Source organism: Cupressus sempervirens, chromosome 9, assembly GCF_028749045.1.
Source record: "Cupressus sempervirens isolate cs-2001-9-10 chromosome 9, ASM2874904v1, whole genome shotgun sequence".
NCBI lineage: Eukaryota > Viridiplantae > Streptophyta > Pinopsida > Cupressales > Cupressaceae > Cupressus > Cupressus sempervirens.
Window position 1 is genome coordinate 46,327,975 of NC_143126.1, and position 11,543 is coordinate 46,339,517.

The window sequence follows — 11,543 nt, forward strand, 5'->3', positions numbered from 1 at the left end:
TTTTTGTTCTTTTGTGCCTTGGTTGGCAGCCAAGGCATTTGAATTAGAAGACTTAAGAGTGGCCATCTAGATTAGCATGTCCTATTCTTGAGTGAGATTGACAAAAAAATCATCTAAAGATGGCATGGTGAATTGAGTACCAGGTGAACCCTTAGTAGCATAGAAGGTAGAGACAAACACAAAATATTCTAAACTTAGCTTAGAGAGAATACTAAGAATCAATTGTTCATCTTTCTTTTTAATTCCACATTGTTTTAATTGTAGCCTTAATGCTTTCAATTTGGTGAAGAAATCTTGGATTGTGTTGAAATTGCCTAGACTTAAACTAATTAGTTCATTTTCCAACATATGACCCCTCATTGAATCTTGTGTGCCAAATAGTGTTTCTAGCTCTATCCATATTTCATTTGGTGTATCCAAAGAGTCAATATTAAATAAAAAGTCAAGAGAAGTGGATAAACACAATGTTCCATATATGTTATCACATTTTTTTATACCACTTAGGCTTATCTTCATCTTTATTAGGTTTTGTTTCAAGTCCCATAATTATCCTATTTAATCCAATTTTCCTTAAGTGAATTTTAATGTGTGATTTCCACTCAAATTAATTGTGTGGAGTTAGGATGAGCATATTTGTTTGATCCATGATGAAGAAATTCTAAAAATAAGAAAACCTACCCAAAACAATTCCCCCCCCCCCAAGAAATATGATTTTTCACTTTATTTTATTGCATTTGAAACTACCACTAGCAAGAAATACTGAGTGGTCTTGATTTCAATGCATTAAAAAACCCTCACAAAGAGTATATGTCAAAAGTAAAATTTGGGTCCAATACTCAAAGAAACAAATAGCACCACTATGATCTACTCAAAAAATCATGCACTTTCAAAAAAAGAATCACCTCATTATGAGGTCTTATGAGAAAGTTATGATCCTCTGAAGTTTCTAAAATTAGAACTGTGTCAAGTCATGACTAAGAATCTGAATTTTTTTTTTAAATTGTGCATGAAAATAAAAAACAACTGCACTAGTGGATAGAGCACAAAAGAATAGACAAGATCATAACAATAATCATTGAAATCAAAGTTTGTATGAGCAAGAACAAGGAATTTGAAAACTATGTTCAAATCTATGAATGCTAATGGAGAGGGGGTATGATTGTAGCTTTATGTGCTTGATTATTCAAAATACATAGATTGCATAAAAAGACTAAAAGATAGCTAGATGTTTTTTGAATGCTATAAACAAAAGCCAGAGAATGTTTTTCTTGCTAATGTAAAAAAGATGTAGTTGCAATGTAAATCTTATATCTCTAGCAATAAAAATTGGCCCTAACAACCCAAAAATGACCCTAACAACCAAAAGACATCATGAAAAGATTGAATCAACTACCTAAGTCAATATGTTGGAACCTATAATATTGATTGAAAACACCAAATATGCAAGTTGGTTGTCAAATTTGAGATTGAAATCAAAATTTCGTAACTTGTTTGATGATCTTTCATCTCGGTTAAATGAAAGCCAAATCTGACTTTCTCAAGCCTCTTGGGTGGTTTTGCAACAACCAAAAATGTTGGCAATATAACTAGAAATGTTGCAATCACCAATATTTCATAAAACACATATGTAGACCCCAAAGGTTAAAAATGTTTATTTTATACTTTTTTGATTCTCATGATCATCTGAAGATGTGAGAGAAGAGTATATTGGGTTTCTCAAAAACTTACAAAAAATTACTCTTGCACATAGAAAACCTCTGATACCATGTTAGAATCTGAAATGATTGATAACCTAGAAAACTAGTGCAGAGAATAGATATCTAAACTTTGGATGCAAATGATACAAAATCAAAGTAGCAACACATAGTTAGTATCCAAGAGAGTAATGAAAATTCTAGAAGAAAAATAACATTAAGAGGATGCAAAAGCAAGATATAAAAATACAAATAAAGTAGCATGCTTATATAGGCTAGGAAGAGAGAGGAGGTGGTAACGCCAACCAATGAGGAGCAACCATCTATCAGACTAAAGATAGCAAAGTATCTTCCCAAGATAGCTAATAGATGCTCATATGTAGGAAGGTGACACCTCACAACCATTCACCTAATAAGACATGATTTATTAATCTAAGTGAGATTAATAAAAGAGTAGGAAAAACCTAGCAATATAGGGAAAAATAAATAACCTACTAGGAAATAAAAAACTACACTAACATTTTTCACTATAAGGTGTAACAAAATATAAAGAGTGAAAAATGAAGCCAATAGTGGATCTTTTGTGGGATGCATGACCCTTGTGTACATGGCAAGGATTCAAATCTCTAGAAGAAGCAGACCACACACTTAACAGCAAAAATTTCCTTCGAACAACTTATTGAAAGAAAGAAATCTACTCCTACTATGTACAAATGATGGCCCCAGGCCACCATAAAGTTTTAAAGGCTTCTTACCTCTATCATATACCTAATACTAATTGACATCATTTTGAGATAAACTGAAACTCTCATGCTTCTTTGTTTCACCCAACACATTAGCACTTTTAATCACTTTGTTAGGCAAAAAAAAACTATCATCATCACTTTCACAGTGCATATAAAAATTAGACATACTTTCTTCATCTTTCTCATAATAAAAATATGAATCTGAGTGATCATAACTATTGATATCAAATTAAAATTGATCACCACTAACTAACTCATGGACACCTTCAACTAGAAAAACAAAATTTTGGTATTTTGATTCATTAAATGAGTTACATGAATCAATTTGTAACTCACTTTGTGCATCTGGATATTAAGAGAATGTAAAATCTAATTTCTCCTCAATTGTATTATCAATACTCCATAAATAAGACTAAACATATGCTACAATTTCCTCACACTCCAAGAAATGATTAGATACCAAATCTCAAGAATCATCATGAAATTGCATTTTTACAATATGCTGATCCATATTAATATTTTCCTCAAATAATTCATTAGAATGAACCACTTCATTACTATTACTTTCTTCATCATATGAACAATCAAAATGTATCTCAGCCTCATGAAAACAAGAAGAAAATGAACCATCAACAAACCTTATCTCTACATTCTCCTTCTCAACATAAAAGTCATCATGTGTATTGATGTATGAACCACCATCACATACACCTCCAAAACTTGACATAGCATATTCTAAAACTATATCTTCTTCAACATCAAATTTAGGGAAAATAGCTTCACCATATGAAAAGGAAAAATGTGGCAAAGCAAAAACATCCTTGGATAGATTTGCACACCTTTCAAAATCATGAGCCAAAAAATCTTAAATCTCATCAACACTTAACAAAACTTCATCACTAGTTTATTCTCCTTGGTTGTGATTATTATTTGAATAGCTTGACACAATTACAAAAACAGACTCATTAGTAATACATTCTAAAAAAAAAAAACTCTGATCATCACATACATCTTCTTCTTTATACAATACCTCAACAATTGGTATCTTAGCACATTCATATTCATCACTAGAAGAAATATTCTTACTGTTGTTACACAATTCCTCTTCTTTACAATCATCATCATAACAAGATGAATCCACATTATGTCTGTCATCATACTACTGATTACTTTCCTCTGATTCATAAAGTTGAGATTCTTCAACTTCAACATCATTTTCAACTGATTCATTGCATTCATTACCATTTGCAACATGTTTATTTCTATTATCATTAGATTCATTATCATTCAAATCACTTTCAATATTCATGATAAAATCATGGAATTCAATAATCTTTTCTAACCTTGACTTTGCTAACCAATCAACTGAATGTGGCATAAAAAATTCTAAGAGTACCATTGGCTATGAAGACTCCTTAGGTCTGAAATACCCATCAAGATTCATAACTACTGATTTAAAATTCATGTAAACTTGAAATCTACTAAGACCCTTAATATTACCAATTGTATTTCTTATGCAAATGATGGTCTTATTATGAATCTCTCTTTTCAACCTACCAATATTTCCACAAACACTTTCAAGAGTTGGCACATCACTTTTAGACCTAGACTCTAAATCCATCTTTTAAAATTTTAAACTTCTACCTCTATTTTCTTAGTGTTGTAACCACTAGATGGAGGCAACCATTTTGTTCATTTAACACTGATGAAAGAAAAATACATGAAAAATAAAAATACCTTTATGTGTTATTGCATGAAACCTCTAATCTACCGATTGGCACTATGTAAAACATAAAATCCTTCACACCATAGATGTAATCTTTATCGAGCCACCACATCCTTGAAGAGGAAGATGAAATTACAAAAATGATTCACCTTTTAAAATCAATTACTTTAGTAGATACAAACAACCACATAAAATATCAATCAAGAAAAATTATACATCCTCTTTACTAACAAACTAGATCTACTCACAATTATTGAAAGCCTTTGATATTATAATAAATGATGCATCGGTATAGATATTTAGACTAGAGTCACCACTCAAACTTAGTGAGAAATGATTCGAAACAATTTACCACTTGTAAATTTTGAACCAGACTTTCAATTTGAAAAACTTGTAAATCATCAACATCTTGAAAATAAAATACACTTCATAAACCAATTCCTGACTTTGAAACTTATAGCAATACTTTGAAAATAACACCCAGATGAATTGGTTGAAGATAAAACCTAGTAACAATTAAATTTGAATTCAAATTTCAAAGATATTGTTGTTTTGAACAAAGAATCACTGGGGTGCATGATATTTTGAGTAAGAAAATTGGAAAACACATTAGACAACTCATTGCTAAAACTTTTTCCATGCACTTCTCCTACTGTATTGAATTTCCTTTTCTGAGATTCATAGGTTTTTTCTACCATTCAAATTCAATATTGTCCCTAGTAGAGTCACCATTTTGTTGGTGACTCGGATGGGCAAAACCATACTGAAAAATAGGACAAAAGTATTCAATTCACACCAGAGATTCTTGTCCTTTTAACAAGGTCTTACTTCACATAGTCCCAAGTAGAGTTGCCATCTTGTTGGTTCTTGATTTAACATATTTAAAAATAACCAAGAAACTAGACCAATACATCTAAGGTTAAAAAATTCCTATGATGGATGCACTTGACTGCCAATCTTGGGCCAACTATAAGGCATAACTCCTTTTTCACTTTAGGCTTTGCAACACCTAGGCAAGTTAACATTGAGGTTATAATGTATGGTACCAATGCAAATAAACATAAAATTTGAATGTATTAATAGTAGATGAAACCCTTATATCTTCTGATACTTATGCAATACCATAGGAATGAAACAACTAAAAATCATAACCTATGAATCCATAAGCTAAGTGATAATTAATTCCTTTCAGCCCAATAGAAAACTTGAAAAATTGAACTAATTTGATTAAAATGATTTGTGCAAATCACCTTCATTTGAACTTGCATCTAATTTAGTGATCACTACCTTATCCATTGCAACATTGAATCACTACTAGAAGCATGACTTAACTTGATTGCATTACAATTAAGTTTAACAATTGAAATCCCCAAACTCCATTCTTACTAGCATCCCCTCCATACACCCAGAAGGCCTATCAAATCATTGAAGCATTTACTTAACTCCTTGAATTAAAAGCAACAATAGATCTAACATAGAACTCATCCAAGATGTCTTAAATTGAATGAACCTTATTCATTCAATCACAAAGTTAATAACATATGAAGAATTAGGAGACAAAATAATAGAACACAAATAACTCATTATAAATCCCCTTTTGTATTTATACTTGGAAATACTGAATACATTAATTGGTAACACTAAATGAAACTCATGAAATATTACATGATCTATCATCAATTTTCATAATCTTAGAGAAATAATACATGAAATGAACCTAGAAAATTTAACAAGAATGGATGTGTGGCCTTCATAGCTAGAGTTTTGCTCAATAGACAAGAAGTAAAAACCCACCAACAGACTAGTCTCATAGTAAAAACTAGAACCCTTATGATAGATTAGAAAGAGAAAGATATAGAAGAATAATGGAATCTCATATATGATCTAGAAGTGACATGTGTCCACTTGAATCTCCATTCCTTGCTATTGTAAAACTTCTCTCATCTTTGTACCCATGAGTTCTAATTTGGCTTACATCATTGTTTTGTAACAAAATTAAAATATTTTTTCCTCAATAATGAATAACCCTTTTGTTACTATTAAAATATTAGAAAAGCATCATGAAATATTGATAATGCTTTGATTCAACTGACTAGGAGGTGACAAAAATCACTCATAATTATATTTTCCTTCCTTTTACATTCACTTAGTTCACCATTTCACTAGGAATCAGATCTGAACTGCCTCAACCAAATTAAACTAAAAAGTGGGTACCTAAGAAAAATCCTTGTATAACTAGAACCACTTACCTCCTATGCGCAAAAAAACTTTAGAAATAAAAAATTCATTTTCTCCTTATTCTAATGATATATAATAGTGGTATATGGACTTAAGAGAAACCCCTAGGATTTTGCTTTGAAAATCATGCTCCTTTAATGCTTTGATATTACACTTGTGTATATATTTGACTAGTTTCTATATTCTAAAATATTGAATTAAATAAAATTTTATTTAAAATCTCTACAACATGTTCAAAAATTAGAAATAATAAAATATTAACTTTTAAAACCTATTGCTGTTTGAAAATACTATAGGTTTCAAATTACCCCAATGAGAACAAGACACATCTATGAGTAGCTAACTCCCATCCTTAACACATCTTTTCAAACACTAGGCCAACTATAAGGCTAGACCCTTCTTCTACTTCAAGCTCTACAAAACCTAGGTGGATGGACCTCAGATTCGGTTAATATGGTACCGGTGCCAAAACATATTCCTGAATCTATTAAGCAGATTTAACCATTATTTATCCTATTAACTAATGCAATAACATAGATTTGTAGTAGCTAAATGCAAAACAATGCAATCCATAAGATAAGTGAGTGTTGGAATTTTTAGTTATTCAACATGAAAGGGAAAAAAGTATTTGATTAATAATGTTGAATTCAATAAAAACACTAATATGCAACAATAAGAACTAATGATCTTATAGCTAATCATTGCCTTATCTATTGGGCAATTCCATGAATCAAACATGTACATCTAGATACCTCATAGCTATTCATATATTTAGATATCTGATCTATCCATTCACCTTGTAAATAGACATCTATGTTCAATCTAAATCTCATTCTTACATGATATCCTCCTCAATATACTTGCAACCCTATTGATTTCCTTGAAGCGTTTACATAACTTCTTGAATTATAAGAAATAATGAAACAACATACAACCTTAAGGGACTGCAACTATGACCTACACTCTTTGTTCAAAGATCATAAAACATTGTAAGAACTAATGATCTTGTAGCTGATCATTGCCTTATCTATTGGGAAATTCCATGAATCAAACACATACATTTTGATACTTGATACCTATTAATATATTTAGATATTTGATGTATCCATTCACCTTGTAAACAGACATCTATGTTCAATCTAAATCTCATTCTTACATTATATCCTCCTCAATAAACTTGCAACCCTATTGATTTCCCTAAAGCATTTAAATAACTTCTTGAATTATAAGCAACAATGAAACAGCATATAGCATTAAAGAACTGCAACTATGACCTAGGCTCTTTGTTCAAATATCATAAAACATTGAAAATTAATGATAAAGGAGATGAGATTTAAAATGAAACTCAACACCTATTGTTCTTTGTATTGATTTCCTTGAAATAATACATTCATATGCATGAAATCAAAACATAGAAAAACCTAATAAATCTAAACTTGTTGTATTATCTTTTCTACTGATGTTCATAAAAGAGAAATTGCTAACAAAAAAGTGGTGTCACAGTATTGGGAATACATCAAAACTGGAACCCAAACATGGTATCATAGAAGTGTGTAGTTTTTCTCCAAAAAACTAGCACCATGGTTTCACAAATCTAAGAAAACTCAAGATTGGAACCCCTATAATGGAGAAAGAAAAAGAAAGATAAAGGAGGAAGTTAATTCTCATATTTGATCCAAAGATGACAAGTGTCCCCTCAAAATTCTTTCCCAAGAAGCTGAACAACCTTTCTCTACCTTCTCCCATCAACTAATAATCATATCCCTTCTATTTTGTCTTTGCAAATGCAAAATATCTTAGTAAAAGACAAAATCTAATAACTGAATTTGGATATGTGCCAATTGATCAATTTGAAGCCAAAACACAAGAAAAACCCAAAATAACTAGCTAGAAGGGTCACTAAACATGTTTCAGATGTTTCTCCACTAACTTTTGTAATTGAAAACTAAAAACACCTAATAAAAAATACAAATCATTCTGAGAGACAAAATCTCCTATAGAATGTACTAGTGATCACTTGTGCAAAAAATAACTTCATATTTAGATAGCTTGTTTCCTCCTAGTTCCAATAGTATATTGGAGTGTATAATTTGAGCAAAAAATACCCTATTTATGGCCATTTGAAATTTACACTCCCACTTATATGTTTCTAGACCGCACCTCAAATATTTAACCTTTTCAAAAGCTTGAACTATGTAATAATCTCCAATGAGATTCAAAACATGGCTTGCACAAAATTTTGTGGAAAAATATTAAAAAGTTAATTTTTTAAAAAAATTGAAAATTCCCCTCATAGATTCCATCTGGGTCAAACTTGGTTTGACCACTCTCGCTACTTTTTAACACCAAATTGGATCATTTCATGCACAATCATTAGAACCCTCCAACTGGGAGACATGTGTTAGCATCTCATTGTGCCTCATGCCACATCACTGTGCCACATCATCAATCCACCTCATCATGCCACATCAGTGCTACCTCGTTGCTAGCTCACTACCACATGTCGACATCTCATTGGTTCACCATGTCGCTATGTTAACGGTCATGCATCTTCACTTTGGTGACATGGTGACCAGTGTCAGATGTGCCATGTGTCACCATCTTGTGCACCATGAGATTTGGACCTACCACATCACAACCTTCCTTAAAATTTGTGCCATATGGCACCTGGTATTGGGTCTAGTCATCACCACATCATCATCTAGTCACTACACACATTGCTTGACTTCCACATGTTAGATTCTAGTTCATGCTGATGTCGCCACATCACCACCAAATCATCAGACATGACCCACCTTCTCTGCTAGTTTTCAAGGTTTTCTAGGCTCGATTTGTGATTTTCTAGCTAGTTTCCATGTCGCTTGCTAAAAAATCTCACCATTTTCTAGTGGTGACATCGCTACAACCAGAAATCTCCACTTTTCTAGTGACTTTCTTGGCGATGCAACTTTTTTGGTGAACTTCTTCATTTTGTGTGCTCATCCAAAATTACCTTAGGCAACCTGCCAACTAGTGCTTACTCACGTGGGCCCCACTTGCAACCCTTGGCTTTCAAAAAGCTCAACGTCCTTAGAAACAATGCATATTGTGTGGGATAGTATTTAAAATTTAAAACTCCTACCGCCCACCTAATGTGGGATTATTCATCCTTTTTGCATATGCTCCTACTTTTTATCTGATGGATTTCTTCTTTATTTGTTAAACATATTCAATGATATGTTTTAAATAACATTGAATAAAACCATCACCTAGAGAATGCCTCCTTAAGAAGATTTTAAATCATCCAAGCCAACACTTTTCAAGAATTTATGGTTTTCTTAAACTAGTAATGGAAAGGATACACACAACTTTTCCATGTCTGATATGACATCACCACTGCCTCCAATTACTTCCATAAATTTTTACCTGTCTGGAGCAAGTTTCATGGCTACAGTGAAACTAGTGCTTGCTATCCATCCATGCCATTTCTTCAATCTTTTGTTATAAGAATTTGTACATGCTTTAGTCATTGACCAATTTGGATGCTCAAGTAAGTCACAAAAAAATTCTACCATAAAGTCCATAGCCCTTACCAACTAAAGAAGACCATTTGTGCAAATAGAAGAACCCTTCACCATCTTTTCTTCAACTTCTTTATGCATAATATTGTGCAATAAATGGTATGGCAAAGGATTTGAATTTTACATTACATCCAACCATGATATATTCCCACCAATATTAGATTTTACAAGTGTCATGGTTGTACCAAACTTTTCAATTATAAGAAACACAAGTCAACAGACATCCAAAAATGGCTTGGTAAGCATATCATCATTAGTAGACTTGACATTAGCCATTGCCTCAAATGATGGAGTAAAAAGATTCGTCCCCTATTCCTCTACCATCCCTGTAAACACAATCAGTGTTAGATTGTGGTGACTGTACATACTTCATAAATTCTATTGGGACCTATTCTATCAAGATTTTGGGCTGACATGTAATTATTAATTATAACCCTAAAGTGGTTAAAATACTTGTATAAATGTGCTTAGGGCTAGGGATTGTTTCATAAGGTGTGAGAAAAAATTGGTTCTTACAGTGGTATTGAGTTGTAAGGGATTACAGATTGTAAGCAGGTTGTAATCACTAGATCATAAAAATAGTGGACTTGTTGTTTGGAGCTCAGGGATTGGGTGAACCACATTAAATTTTGGTGCCTTGTGTTCTTTTCTATGTGATCTATTATTTTCTTTTATTGGTTATATTTGCATGTAATTGTTATTTATGTTCGTGGTTTAATGCTAAGAAGTGGTATCAGAGCCTAGTTGTTTTTTTCGATTATCCTTTGTAAGAAAGTTTCATGGTTCAGTGGGAGCAATGGAAAATGAGGGTAAGCTGAGGGCTGATAGGTTTAACAGGAAAAATTTCTAGTTATGGAAGATGAAAATGGAAGACAATCTGTATCAGAAGGATTTATGGAAGCCGTTGGAAGGCAAAGCCAAGAATTAGGGATCTATGTGAAATGATGAATGTGATGTTTTGGACAGAAAGACACTTGGAAGAATTTGATTATGCCTGGCACCATTAGTGGCATTTAATATTACAAAAGCAAAGATGATAGAATAATTGATGAAAATCCTAGCGACACTGTATGAAAAGCCCTCTACTTCAAACAAGATATTTCTCATGAAGCATTTATTTAATATAAAAATGGCAGAAGGTGGATCTTTTGTAGATAATTTAAATGAGTTTAATACTACTACTAGTCAATTATCTTCTATGGGTATCATTTTGAAGAAGAAATTAGGGCTCTCTTGATTTTGAGTTCTTTTCCTGAAAGCTGGAATGGCTTGGTGATGGTTGTGAGTAACTCTGCTCTTGGATCTAGGACCCTAAAATATGATGATGTGATCGGTGTTATTTTCAATGAAGAAACTCATAGGAAAACCTCAAGTGGATCTACATTAGGAAGTGCTTTGAATGCACAAAGCAAGGGTAGAATGATTGAGAGAGGAAGTAATTCTATAAATCATGGGAAATGAAGAGGAAAGTCAAAGGGGATGAGGTCTCAATCGAGAGGACCAAATGACTACTGGTACTGTGGGAAACTAGGGTACAAAAAGAAAGATTGTTAGAATCGAAAGAAAAATGAAGGAGATA

General features: G+C 32.3%; 1 pseudogene; it reads right to left on the reverse strand.

Moving 5' to 3' along the window:
* Positions 1-9,667: 9,667 nt before the first annotated feature.
* On the reverse strand, positions 9,668-10,288 carry LOC149537546 (glycolipid transfer protein 1 pseudogene; annotated as a pseudogene).
* Between the last annotated feature and the right edge of the window lie 1,255 nt (positions 10,289-11,543).